Source organism: Lichenostomus cassidix, chromosome 3 (genome assembly GCF_008360975.1).
Source record: "Lichenostomus cassidix isolate B80296 chromosome 3, HeHo_3.0, whole genome shotgun sequence".
In the NCBI taxonomy this organism is placed as follows: Eukaryota; Metazoa; Chordata; class Aves; order Passeriformes; family Meliphagidae; genus Lichenostomus; species Lichenostomus cassidix.
The window spans coordinates 91660844-91676218 of NC_139483.1; the positions used below are offsets into that span (position 1 = coordinate 91660844).

Below are 15375 nucleotides of genomic sequence, written 5' to 3' on the forward strand. Positions count from 1 at the left end.
CTGAAAGAGGACATGAATAATAAATGAGTGATTAATGTAAGGAAATAAGAATGAAATATTCAGGATTTTATTAGCACATAGCATAAGTATTCAATAGAAAAGTTTTTAATAGTCTCTGTAGATAAATAAGAAGAGAAAAAAGGCTTTGTGTCTCTCTCATGTCCTCTTTCCAGCAATGGCTGTCAGAGAGTACTTAGACAAGAGTAAACTGCAAACATAATTCAGCATAATGTCCTATCTTCAGCTCAGTGACTTGCTGATCTAGTCAAGGTTTCTATATATTTAGTGACCTAAATCCATTTCTTTTCTACAGACATGTCGTGTTTCTTTATCTAGGCATGCAACTTCATATTTCCACTGTGCCCTTTGATGAAGAATTCTATCCTTCAGAATAACAATGTTATTTTCTTTGTTTTGATCTGCCTTTATTGATATGATCTCTGACTAGTCTAATTTCTGACTGCAAGAAACGCTGAATCCTTACGCCCTATCCACATATGTCTGTGACACCCATACCATTCTGCCATATCCTTCATCTCTTTTCCAGGCTTACATATTCAGTTCTTTGCTCTGGAACTGGACCTTGCTTATGATCATACTTCCTCCAGTTTTCAGTTTTACATTACCCCTTCAGAGGCTGAGGAGGCCATCTGTAGACAGTATTCACGGTGTAGATTAACAGTGTTATAACAAAGCTTTTTCATTCTCTCTTCTAACATTTTTGAACATTTATTTCTCACTGTTACTGAGCACTACATTGGCCTTGTATGGAGCAAAACCAAATAGACTTACTGTATCCATGGTTGCACTGGTTCAGTGGTACAGAAACATCCACTTCTGTATTTGGGAAAAAAACATTAAGTCCGTAATTATGTACAAATACATGTCATAAGGGTAGCAAGAGCATGTGGGCAGCAAGAAAGTTGTAGTAAAGCCATCTCCCTAGATTAGTTATCCCCTGGGCATTTATGAAGACTGAGTCAACGAGAAAACACTCTTATCTTTTCTGAGTCAGCTAACAGAGATTCATGGTATAACTGACTATTCACTAGTCTAATAAACCATTGGTTTACACTCATATATTAAGACTCTGTGTGTGAGATGAATGAAAACTTTTAGTCTGGAGATATCCCTTCCATCTGTCATAAGTAGCAATTTTAAAGAAATTAAATTGAACCTTGGGATGAGCTTTGTGAGTAAAGCTATTTCTATAACCTAGATTTTAAATTATTCACAGAACACTATCTCTGGGGAAGATGTTGACATTTACAATGTATATTGTTTTTGTGAATTACACAACTTAATTGGAATGATTTCTAAGGGAAATTTGGCTTTTTCAGGACAAGGGGGTACTTTGCATATTGGCATGGCAAATGTTTGGAAAATAGTGCTTTAAAGAATTAATTGTATAGTGTGCACTAAAAAAAACACTGAGCAAGGCACAAACATAAAGAAGACTAATATTGGAGTAGTTTTCATACAAAGTTCCTGTTGCTAGCGAAACCACTTCCTTCATGTGTACTTCTTTCAAATGTGTCTTTCTCCAGGTCACTCAAATAGTGGAGATCACAATCTGATGTCTTGTGAATTGGTAAAATAATTCATATATGCATATGGGAATGCATGTCTGTTACAGAGTAATTAGTGTGCTTCTTAATAATCTGCAGAAACTGTAAGAGATTCATATCTGCAACATCATTTTGAAGTTCAAAAAGAAACCTATACACCAACCATTGCATTTTCATTTTGTTTATAAGTATTTTTGCCTTTTTCTTTGTTGTGTACCTAACTTCTACTGTGCCACTGTTTCACCTACACTTAACATTTTAAAAGAACAAATTCTTAAGATGTGCTACTTTTATTAATCACTCACTGAATTCTTCAACTTGCTACATATTATTTTGCAAAGAAGAATGAGTAAGTCTGGAATAAATCTGTCTCTGTATATAAATAACTCAGGGTTTGACGTGGAGAGCAAATAGATCTACCAAAGCTGTGGTACAGGTGCACTGACAGCATCAAGCTTCAACAAGCACTTCTGTTATCCCTCTGTCTCGTATAATCTCCTGGCTCACTGGAGTAGAGAAGTTCACAGAACTAGGCAACATTTTGGGTTTAGAAATGGTAGTTTTCCAGGATCTCTAATCTCCTACATAAGACTGAAGTCTATGTTTATTCATATTCTTCAAGCAAAATCATAATAAACTATTCCTGCTCTTAAATTTAAACATGAAGTTCTTTGTCACTCTAGAGCCAGAGATAAACATGTTATTTTGAAATTGTTACTTGAAGGTGAAAAACAGTGGGAAAAAAGAATAGATCCTGCATAAAAAATAAATAAAAGAAACTTAATTTCTACTCTCTTTATATATCTACTTTTTGGGTTTGACTGCCATTGATGCCATGTTGGTTGTACAGTAATAAAGGAAGACAGCCATAGTTGAAGGATATTACATTTATTATCAAAAAACCCAATGGTACTTAAGCCAAATGTTTTGGTTAAAAATCAAATTTGCTTGAAATCTGAGGGTTTGGAAAACAAAATCCAGTTTTTTCTTGGTAGAATGTAACACAAATGATAAGTGCTTGGATAGTACAAAGATTTTTGTAAGGAAAATGGGTTGTAAGAAAAAGGAATTTTTTTTCCAGTGTCTATATACCTTCAGACCTGTTAGCCTTTGATCAGGCTTATTCCTCATTACTCACTCCACAGTGTTCATTTCCCATTTCTAAATTAAACACATACAAGATCTGTAGGGATGTCAGGTGCCTGTGATTATGCAAGAAAGCATGATGGGCTTCCCTTTATTAAATTTCTTCTGGTGCTTGATAAGACTGAGTTTGCAGGACTCCTGGCAGGAGTTAAACGCTCAGCTGGTACCACAGCTGCCACAATCAGCACCAAGCCTTATGGCTATTGAAACTAATCTGTCTACCAAAGTCCTCTACCCAGTTTTACAACCCAGCAACTAATTGGTTATGCAATTTAAAACCTGCCTGTGATGGCCACAGCCTGGAATGCAGGCAGCCAAATGGTACATAGAAGGAACAAGCTGTCTGTGTGTGTGTGGAATAGCCTTCCTCCTCCTTGTCTACTGCCAAACTTCTTTCTCAATCTCTCTCTATAGAAATTGCTTATGTCAGTTGGAGTTGACATGCTGGATTCAGCCCAGACAAGGGATCATTTTTTAAATCAAGCACACCTTGCAGTTATCCCTGAATTTGACTTTTTTTTTTTGTATGTTTCAGCAAACTGATAGATGCTGAGATGATAAATTAGCTATACTTTATTGCCACTTAACAAAGTGACTGCAGTTACTAAATGACACAAAAGCTCAAGAAGGTGCAGTGGAGAAAATGGTCACCTCTTAAAAATGGTGACCAACAACTGTTCTAAGCAGAGCTGTGATGAAGCATATATCAATACACTGTCAGGTTTAAAAGTTTTAAACATCAGCACTAGGTTTGTGTGTTTTCACCCATCTAAAACAATCTAAACCAGAGTATTTATGCCACATTGTTTAGCAGTTAACATATTTTTGTAGGATTTGATGCTGATGATTTGAAAGTGCCTTTTTTTTTAAATAATTTCATGTTACTGCTTCAAATACTCTGATTTCAGAGTATCAGAAAAGCCATTCTCCAAATGTTGATCATTGCCTTCCAGGTAATGCATGGAAAGGAGGATGACAGCTCTATGGCTGTATGATACATAAGTATAACATTTCAGTAATGGAAGAAATTAATTTACAGGTTGGCAATTCCCAGAAATGTCCTTGAGTGGAAGAGACAACCTTCATAACCCTAAAAGTCCAAAGGAGGGTCATCAGTCATCTCCTCCCATCCTGAAACTAGGTGCAGAAAGGGTGGTGATGCAATGCCCAACATGTCCACATAACTCTGTGTTCCTTCTTTTAGGAACGTAATCAGCATTGCAGGGCACGTCACGGAGGCCCAGAACTAAATGCAATAACATGACATGGATTGCTCCTGAGAAAAGTCAGCCTAGGATCCTGACCAATATGCCCAACTTCTGTGCTACAGCTGCGGAAGTCTGGCGCAGGGGAGGAAAGTCCAGCAAGACCAAAATCAGGCTGTGTACAAAAAACAGTCCTGCAACAGTATCAGCTCCCACCCAGCCCATGAATCCTTCTACGCATAAGTCAGTGGTATCATTCTCCATCTGAAAGACAAGGTCATCTCAAAACTCAGAGGAGCTGATTTTAGCAGACTTCAGAAACCTGTCAAAGATAAGTCAGTATGGCATTTGTCACCATGACAGCTGGCTTTGTGAAGACTTGTGACACTGGTCTCATGGCAGTAGGTTAATGTCACTTCCTGGAGTATAAAATCATTTCTCTGAAAACACTTTAAGGACATGAGGCAGCCTTTTGCATCAGCTCTCAGGAGTGACCTCACAAATTAGTGCAGGCAAATTGCTATACTGATTTCTTAGAATATTATTTTTAATTACAATATTATAAATAAATTATAATAAAAAATTTACAATGCTAATCTCAGCAAATTAATACTCCAAATGTTACCAGTCTTTAACTTTGAGTATGTCTTTCCAAATTATGTGATCTGTTTAATGTTTGTGGTATTTGTAAAAAATACTGAGGTTTGGATTTCTACAGTTCAATGAATATTCTGAATCTTAAAATGTCAACAAACATAACATCTAAAGAGATACTAAATTAATAAAAAGAAACTACAGGATGACACAATATCTTAGGATAAGTACTTCTGATTTGCTTCACTGTAAACCTTAATAAAAACACATGTAACACAGAATATACATTAATACAAGCTTTACTTTCACTTAGATGCAAAGATTATCTGGAATTCTAAAGCTATGCTTTTTTTACCTTGTGCATCGTTATTGCAATATTTTTGGTTGCCACATATTGTCCATATTGTCTCTGAGCTCACGGTAAGCTTTTTCTCTTTTTTTTTTTCTTTAATATCTTTCTGTCTACTTTTGGTGGATTGGCACTTGTTTTTGTAATAATCTTTCATGATCACTGAAAAGGATGATTGATGGTGGTTTTTCCCAAGATACATTTAATTGAATGTTTGACAGTTTTCTATTCCTCTAAACATTTCACTTTCGCTGTTTCTGTGCTTAGTCTCTGTCTTCATTTCATATGTCTTGTCAGTCAAGGTTGAGGGGAAGAAATTGGTATTTTGTCACCTAACTTTTGAAAAGAGTGAAATTGTAAGGATTGTTTTTCTGGTTTGTTATACATAGACTCCACTGGGTAAAAAGCACAACAAAATTATTCATATAGTAGATATTAGCTTTATGTATGAGCCTGATTTTTATTCATATAAATAATAAATTAAAAATTATAATTCATCCGATTCCTTCCTCATATATAATTCTCATGAGCAAGTCTCTACAGCGTTAAGTAAAGTTAAGACAAGCATGCCTTGGCATTTTATTCTACTAAAATCCTACTGCAGCAAGGTGTTGGTTTGGATTCTCCCCTCTACCTCCACAATGTGTGTGAATATTCACAGTATTCAAATTTAACTACTGCAAGCATCCAAACAGCAAGTACTGCTTCAGCAGAAAACCATGGATAGTTTACAACTCACATTCTGAATAAAAAATATCTTAAAATACTCTTTCAGACATTTTGACAGTAAGAAGATAGTTTCTCATTGCTGGGCAGAAATGTATATTAATTCTACTTTCCCTTGAGTTTTAAGGTGAAAGGGGAGACTAAAAGCCCAAAATATTTGTTTTGAAAATATTTGAAATAGTATTCTTGTGACTTGGAATTTTATAAGGAAGATCTGTTTCCACCATCCCCTGACTTTAAGATAAATGCAGGGAAATTCTCAAAATAATTCCCAAATTTGAAACTGCATTATATGCTTTTAAAAAAGTGTGTAAAATGTGTGAGTTTTTATATTCATGTCTCTAACTGCAAATAATTTTCTTTAAAAAGTAATGCAGAGGGGGGAGGAGGGGTGGAAACAGGCCTCTGCATTTACCGAAAGTGTCTCTGAGGCTATTGAGAGATCACTCCAGCCAGCACTGCTCTGGTGGTGTACAGAAAGACCCTTCTCACACCCGAGCTGGTGTAAGGCACAGATTCTCACTCACCCAGAGAGCTGGATAGCTCACACATTACCAGAGACAAAGAATCCAGAGGCTCAATCAGTTGGATGTTCCACATGTTTATTCTAAAGGGTTCCAGGGTGAAAGAGCAAGAGGAAACCCTCAGTATCCCTAGATATAGGGATCACCTGAGGTCAGGGGAGAGGAAGTAGGGGAACACCACAACCAATGGGGAGAAGGGAGGGATGGAGTCAGGGGTTAGGTTACAGCCAGGGGGATTTACATAATTTGGGTAGGGACTTATCGTGTTAATTGGACAGGGATGTTTTCCCACCAGTGAAACCCTGCTGTACTACTTGGCTCCCCAGCAGTTCCTGAGGTGATATTATCCACCACCACAAAAAAGGGAGGTTTTAACAAAACTTTCAAGAATTATCAAGGCAAATATATCTAGTCAAAGATAATAATGGACTAAAGAGTTCACAGATTCATAAAGCAGAATAAAAAACCACTTCGTACCTAGCTGAAGGAATGGAGTTTACTTTTTTTTATAAACAATAGGCTGTGTGGTTCTTTCTGTTTCTTTGGTCTGGAAGAACAGCTGTGTTTATACAACTCCTTTGTGACTCCGTTCCAAAGGGGAAATGAATAAACCTGCTCCCTGTAGCTCACAGTGAGTGTGAAAACTTCTTTCAGATGCTACAATAATCCTGCCCCACAACTCCTTTCAAAATAGTGTCCAAGACCTCTGAAAAATTTCACACGTAAAGTAATAATACAAAAATAAATATTAAATTAAAATAAAGCTTTGTCTTTTCACTGTGTTTGCAGGCCATCAGCAAATGGGCCTCAATGTGTTTTGTAGTTAAGTCATCTCTTTCCATCTCACCTTGGAACTGGAAGCAGAACTGGCACATGAAGAGGACCTCAAACAGCACTCCCAGCTATTCAGCCCTGCACAGCACCATCCTGGCATCCCACTCCTGAGCCTCTCTGACCATCTTATGGTCCTTTTTCACTTGTAGCTGACTCGAAGTACTCATCACCTGGTTGAATTGCAGCCCTAAACACACTTTTTTTTCATTTTGGGCTCTGTCAAGTGCTTTATCTTGTACACCTACTTAGCATTTGGCAAGCTTTCCTCTCTGCTTTATTTTTCTGATTGGAGGTGCATTACTGTGAAGATTAAGGATGGAAAACTGGATACTAAAAATCTTTCTATTCAGCATTCAATAGTGAATTCCTATGAGCTTTAAAGTTATGAAATTATGCTTCATTTCTCCTTTTGTATCACAGTATGAGGTATTAATATCCAATAATGGCTAAGTCCTTGCTTAAAACAAAACTTGTATTTTTAATGTAGTTTTGCAGGTTGGGACAGGCATTGTCCGATGTGTCCCCTGGACTACCATTAAAAGTAGACACTGATATTTGGAATTTCATCACCTTATAATGACATTTTGGGGCTTGTTGTATTTTTACATTTAGTGGATGACTACATAATGAAAAATTTTGAAAACAGTGAATTATATTCCAACATGGGAAGGGAAGGGAAGGGAAGGGAAGGGAAGGGAAGGGAAGGGAAGGGAAGGGAAGGGAAGGGAAGGGAAGGGAAGGGAAGGGAAGGGAAGGGAAGGGAAGGGAAAAGTTATACTCTTCTATCCATGATTGTGGTTATTCTCTTTTTATTATAGCCATGAGCTAAACTGTAATAAAGAGAAATCATTGTAAAAAGGGTCACAGGGGAAATTCTTCTCTCAGTTAACTTATTGATTGACTTCAAAGGAAACTTCAGACATGTTACTGAGGACAGAATTGACCCCAGGACTTTAAGTCAAGGTCTCATTTCACACATGCATCAAAATCAGATAATGAAATTTGTGAGATGCTGCTGTGTTGTAAACCATGTATTTTTCAAAAAATAAGGGTTTTTTCAGAGGTACGTAGTATCTTTCAGAAAAAAACCTCTAATCTTCAGAAAGTTTCTGATTATGTTGCATAAGCCATAAGAAATCTCCTTTCATCAGTAGTTAAATTTCATCGTTCTATGTCTGTCTTGCAAAATCATTTGTCTTTCTCACATATTTCTTTCTGAGTTATTTACTTGGGAATTATACTCCAGGATATGCTTTTCAATCTGTGCACTTGTATTCTGCTCACCCATAATGGGATTTAGAGTCAGAACTCAGTCATGTACTCTGCAAAATGCTGATGCCTTTTATTTCATGCAGAAAAAACACTGCAAAATGCTGATGCCTTTTATTTCATGCAGACAAACATTTCTTTAAGTAACATTCACATCACTCAAAACAACAAATTTTGCTACTGTACCTGGTTTTACAATGATGCCTCCTACATGCAGATATGCAATAGTGTTGTGCAGCAAAAGCTAGGACCATCATTTCCTGTTCTGTCTTCTACGCCTGTCTTTGCACAATAGCAGGATCCCACAGGCTACTCATTTAAGATATATGAATATCTAACTTGACTGAGTATTCCGCAATGGAACAATCACAGCTATGCTACCTGAAATGGAGAAACCTGCTGAATTAGCTGATACTAGCTGCAGAGAGCAGGAAGCAGTAAAGCTCACTTTCTAAGACTTCCTTTCATAGCTGCCTGTGGAGCATTCTGCAGATGGCCTGAGGAGTAAGCAGACAAATGTACACATCTGTCAATGCACTGTCATCAAAAAGGAAAGTTTAAAAGTGGGAATTGTCCTTTGTTCAAAACAAGAGAGAAATGTGACAGTCTCAAATCAAGGATGTATTTGATAAACTTTGAAAAACCTGTGAACTAAAAAATGCAAAGTATTTTGGAGTAGGAAGGCAGAAGAATTATGATCATGTATGCATAGTTTATTTTCTGTCTGATTCCTGATCTGCAGGGTAAATGGGTAACTTAATGGGTAAATGAGGACAAAAGTCTTTCTTCTTTGACAAAATTTATCAAAAGTTCCTGTGTTTTAAATGCATAAAGTGCATTATTTTCATCTATCCTGATCTTTTGAAAAATCATATGCTGTAGTTCTGGCTGAAGTGCTTGTAAAACAATTTTGTTTTACCTGCTTCATGCAGCTGGATTATTCTCATACACCAGCAGATATCTGACTGCACTGTAGACACCTGTACCTGGCTAATCACTTATTCCATCTCTCTAATGTCAGTGGAGAGAAATAGGTAGTTTTAGGTTGTGACTGACCTGACCTATTTTGAGTGTCAGCATTAGAATGCAAGGAACTGCATCTTTAAAATGTCAGACACAGGCAATATTATCAAAAATTACTACATAAATTGTTCAAAAAGTAATTACCTGTATTAAAACTGGGCACGTGAATTGTTCAGCATCAACTGTAGATCACTGGACACTGCCATACTTCCTTCTCCTTGTCTAGAGAGATGTCAGCTACCTGCTGCTCCTGTTAATTCAAAAGCTTTTCTCCAGGACATCCATTTTCAGAAGAGTACAGAGTCTGGAGTTCTCCTGTATTTTTTTTAATTGCTCTTCTTTCTCCACATAATCTTTTTTAAATATACTCTTGTGTTTAATTTCAAAAAATCATTAGAAATATAAAAACTCTATACACAGGGGAGTTTATGTTGTTATGGCCACTCTTGTAAATATGGACAAAAACTAGCAAAATAATGGCATCACATTAGATTTAAAATTAAGTCAGAGATCTGTTCTGGTAACTAAACAGATTTAAGGTTTTTGCTTGTTGCACTACCTTGAACATTTGCTTTGGAGGAAATGCTTTAGCTCACTTAGCTTAAGCAGAACCAACCCTCAAAAAAAGACCAGATGAACACAAAATTTATTTTTCCTATTCCTTTAATACATCGTGAGTGATTAGTGACAGAAATCCCTTGTAGCCACAGTTCTGTCAGAGTTTGCATCCACAGGGATTAATATTGCTCTTAAAAATGGGTGGTAAGTCCTTCAGTTCACAGCACTTTTATCTCTATTAATTCATACATGCCAATTTACATCTAAGCCAGAAGAGAGGCATTTTTATTTCATTTCCTTTCATGTTAATTGGTTTGGATATTTTTTGATTTAAAGATATTTAAAGTCATACTACTAGGCATGTCAACCACTTTGACAGAAGTGGGCAGCTTTAATCTCTACATCACTGGGATTCATACATAATTTCTCATAGAAGAATACAATGAATCACTTGATCTCAGCTGGCTTAGATGAAATTCTGAGGTGGAGAATACTATATTTCACATCACTGAAATCCCTCCAGTTAGATTTACTAGGCACCCCTAGCGTTTTCCTGAAGTTTTCTGCTAGGTTAAAATTAATCTTGCCAGAAAGTAACCAAGTGATTCAAAAAGAAGCAATATGTTAATTTCTAATCATACCTTTATTCTTAGCTTTACAGATATGTGTGCTTCAGAGATAACAGAGATGAAGGTGTACAAAAAGTACAGCATGCAAATTATAGATACACATAAGCACATGAGAGCTGGCAAAAAAGGAAAATCAGTGCACGGATTTAAAGACATATCCCTGGGTGAGAATCAATTTTAATAAAAATAAATTGTAGCACAAGATGACTTTATGGTATGTGGCATATTTTTAACTTTTCTCAGGGATTCATTTCCAGCCCCTATTGGCATTTAAACTCTTCTATAATTGGTCATTACCACACAATAATTTCTCCTAAAGAACTTAGATGCTTGAGTTGAACCTTTAGATAAATTTCTCTTTTTTTAAATAATACATCACTTTTGGCAAATTTATTTTATCATTGCAATTCCCACTATAGCTCCACTAAGTTGTTTCTGTTACTGAGAATCTTGAAAAAAAGTGTAAACATAATTATAAAGCACCTTTTGTTAATTTTGTTATTATTTATTTCATAGGCCACCCCTAATGTAAAAAAGCAGGCTGAATCAAAGTATTTGAATGACGAATCTTAAAGGTCTGGACAAAGTCCAATCAGGAAAGTAAATTTGTAATCTAGTATTAAGGTGTCTAAGCCTGCTGATCAGCAAATACTATGAAAGACATGTGAAAAAGCTACAGATGAACAGTTTGGTCTCTCCATTTGTGTAGAGAGATCAATGGATGTTTTCTACCAGGACTTTAGTAAAGCTTTTGACACCATTTCTCACAGCATCCTCTAGGAGACACTGGCTGCTCATGGCTTGGATGGGCGTGCTGTTTCCTGGGCAAAAACTCACTGGGTGGCTGAGTCCACAGAGTGGTGGTGAATGGAATTGCATCCAGCTGGCAGCAGTCCTAAGTGATGTTCCCCTAGCTCAGTACTGCAGCCAGTTTAATATCTTTATCCATGACCTGGATGAGGGGATCGAGTGGACCCTCAGTAAGTTTTCAGATCACACCAAGTTGGGTAGGAGTGCTGATCTCCGGGAGAGTAGGAAGACTCTGCAGTGGGATGTGCACAGACTGGATCAATGGTTCAAGGCCAATTATATGAGGTTCAACAAGGCCACATGTTGGGTCTGGTGCTTGGGTCACAACAGCCCCATGCAGTGCTACAGGCTGGGGGAAGAGTGGTTGGAAAACTACCCAGTGGAAAAAGACCTGGGGGTGCTGGTCAACAGTAGCTGAACATGAGCCAAAGTGTGCCCAGGTGGCCAAGAAGGCCAATGGCATCCTGGCTTGTGTCAGAAATTATGTGGCACGCAGGACCACAGCAGTGATTGTGCCCCTCTATTCAGCACCAGTGAGGCTGCATTTCAAATCCTGGGCCCCTCATGACAAGAAATACATTGAGGTGCTGGAACATGTCCAGAGAAGGGCAACAGAGATGGTGAAGGGTTGGAAGCACAAGTCTGATGAGGAGTAGCTGAGGGAGCTGGAGTTACTTAGCCTGAAGAAAATGAGGTTCAGGGAAGACCATATTGTTCTCCACAACTCCTTGAAAGGTCTCTTGCCCCAGTGTATTGTGTTTTAGTGACCAGATTTTGGTAGCAGGGGGGCTACAGGGGTGGCTTCTGTGAGAAGCTGCCAGAAGCTTCCCCCATGTCCTGCAGACCTAATGCCAGCTGGCTCCAAGACAGACATTGGAGCCTGTGCAGGGTCTCCATTCTTGAGATCTGGAAATGGACATGGTCCTGGGCAAGCAGCTCTAGGTGGTCCTGCTTGATATAGGTGGGGTTGGACTTCCAGATGCCCCTTCCAATCACAGCTTTTCTTTAATTCTGTTATTGCTGATGCAGTTAAGGCAACATGCAAAGACCGCAAAAGTGATCATATTGTGCTTGTAAGACATGGGAAATGAACAGCAACTATCAATAAATTAGACTAACATCAGTCCCTAGAAAAATCAGACAAAATGACAGCACTCAGATAATGAGAAAGTCAAGTACTAGAATGTAATTAATTACAGACCAGTAAAGCTTTATATAAAATGGGTTTTGTATAATGAGCCAAACTTCATTATTTTATTCAGTCACAGGTTTGACTGCGTGGCAGCTAAACACCATATAACTCTTCAGTTACTGTCACACTTCCCAGGTGGGATTGGGAAAAAAGTAAAATCTTTGGGTTCACATAAAGACAGTTTAATCAGGCAGAAAAGGAAAATAATAACAATAACAACAATAGCAATTAAAAAAAGTAAAACATACAAAATTAGTGATACACACTGGTGGGGTGAGGTGAGAAATAGAAAAGGCCTTGACTCTGTGTGAGCTCTGCTCAGCAGTAACAAAACCATCAGTGTCTTATCAATATTATTCTCATCCTAAATCCAAAACAAAGCACTGTACCAGCTATTGGGAGGAAAATTATCTGAGCTGAAACCAGACCGCTGTTTTGATTTGTTTGGATTTGTTTTCTGCATAGCATTTTATGCAGTTTGACACAACATGCTGAGGGGAAAAGAACCATGTATATTAAATCACTGTGGTTTGTATTAAATGGATTATAAAGGGGTTAGATTGTAATGTTAAAATAAAGTGACACTAAAGACAAATCAGTTCGTCTATTCACAATGATGGCTTAAAACCTCATGGCAAAATACGTATAAATGAGGACAGACAGTTCATACTGCTTCTTAACATAGGGGTTAATAATAGAGGCTTCAAGAAAAAAATATAGGTTAAACACACAGAAATAAAGAACATACATTATATATATAGTTTATTATAATATTATATTATATAAACTTATGAAGAATTTTTTTGGGGTTTTATTAAATTACTACATAGCATATTACTTACAAAACATTGCAGTAAGCAGCATTTTACCTGGACCCAACTACCTGGCAACTATATGACAGCAAATGACAGAAAGAAATACAGTGATAGAGTTATTTTCATGAGGGAGGGAGGGAGGTTATTTTAGAGGAACCAAAATTAGGCCTAGGACTATTCATAATTTTAATCAATTACCTAGAAGTAACCACGAAATGACTACTGACAAAACTCTCTATATACCACATCTAAAATTTCTGCAGAGTTAAGCAGTGGTGAGGAAAAACTAGAGGCAGATCTTTAAGAGAGGAAAATGGATATATATTTCAAAAGAAATACAGAAAAGATCACTGAATTTTTGGAGAAGTAGCTCTGGAGAGAATCTGCATCTGTAAAATGTTTGTAGCTATAACCTGCCACATAAGTCTTAAACATACCTCTGCTTTCTTCATGAAAGGAAATCTGAGAATTGTCTGGATGAATAGCATCTTCCTACTTTCAGATCTAGTGGAGAAAATTATAGAAGGACATAATGACTTCAATAGGAAGGTGCACAAATTAAAATAAATATAACATTTTTTTTTAAGAAAGAAATGGTCATCTGTTAAAACTGGGTAGTAATGGCAGTTGTAACAGAATACGAATGATCAGAGACTCTATTAATAAAGACCTCCATGCGAAAACAGATATTTTCCAAGTAAAATACACTTCACCAAAATCAGATGATGTTACTGGGCACTACATAGAGTGAATGCAGTCTGGTAGACTATTACATATGGAATAAGCTAAGAAGTTCTAATGATTTCTTCTGGCCTTAACTGACATACATACAGATAAACTAAGGCGATCTAGCACCTTTTTTTTTTTTTTTTTTTGACACCTTTGTGTTCTACTCACTACACAACAAGCGAGAGCAGAAGCCCAAGGGAGTCAAGTACCTCTGATAAATTTTGGAAAATCATCTTGCAGCCAGTTTGGAAATACCACTGCCAGTGGTCCAAAAAGAAAAATCACCTGTTTTCAAGACCATTTTCAAGAGTGCCTTTCCAATGATGAAAATACTCAAAAATTCTGGTTCCAAGTATTGTAAGATTATGTAGATAATCTACTAGTAGTCTTTTATTTGGAAGATTATACAACTCTATTGGTGAAAGTTGGCAAAAATATGGGAAATGGCATCTTTATGCCTGAGTACCAAAAGCAGTCTTTTAACAGTTCATGAAGGAATTAAATGGTCATGTTAGAAAAGCCAAGCTTACCCAGAAAAATTTTGAAAGAGGAAAGCTTGTCTTACAGTGCATAATACATAACTAACATTCTTTTTTCTTTCTTTAATTTGTAAAATAATGTGAAATTAAGGTACTGAGGGCCTTTTTTCCCCCAGTGTTTTTTTCCTCAGTTATTGATTAGTTAATCTTTTACTGATTTTATATAATTGAAGAAAATAATTATGTATTAGCTTATAAAGAATACAGAACCAGATACATTTTCCTCCCAAGTGCCCACATAATAATTTTGTCCTTGTCTTCATTCTGTTCCTCTGCTGTACTCATGTTATTATGTTCAGTGAGTAGAACAAAAGTGTGTAAATGAGATTATGTAGTCACATAGGACCCTGCTGTCCTCAACAGCTTTTGCATCAGGACTAGCCCCTCAAAATTTACATGATACCAAAGAAAAGGATGTAATAAATGCAAGGAAGACAGCATAATGTATAATTTAGGGTCAGTAATGATAGAATATTATTGGCATCTCAGAAAATAAAGGAGAAAAAATGTTATGCTCTTCACAGAATCACAGAATGTTTGATGTTGGAAGGATCACCTGGTCCAACCCCCAGCTTTTCAGTATCTTGAAGGATAGAGACTCCACAGCCTCTCTGGGAAACCTGTGCTTGGTCACAGTGTAAAAGTGTTTTCTGATGTTCCAATAACAACTGCTGTGTTTTAGTTTGTGCCCATTGCCTCTGGTCCTGTCACTGTGAATAGTTAAAGAGCCTCACTCCATCTTCTTCCTTTGTGTATTTACATACTCTGACAAAATTTGTGTTTAGCATTCTTTTCCTTTCACAGAACATTCTTGGGTCTTGCAGGCTTTCCTCATAGGAAAGATGCTTCTACCCAGTCCTTGCAA

The 15375-nt window shown here is 37.0% G+C and overlaps 1 long non-coding RNA gene across 1 annotated transcript in view; it reads right to left on the reverse strand.

Annotated features, from left to right (window-relative positions):
- The window catches only part of LOC146440214 (uncharacterized), a 73116-nt gene extending 66946 nt beyond the window's left edge, over positions 1 to 6170 (reverse strand). Inside the window, exon 1 of the long non-coding RNA XR_014851373.1 lies at positions 6116 to 6170. This is a non-coding gene — a long non-coding RNA (uncharacterized LOC146440214). The remainder of the gene's footprint in view (positions 1 to 6115) is intronic.
- Between the last annotated feature and the right edge of the window lie 9205 nt (positions 6171 to 15375).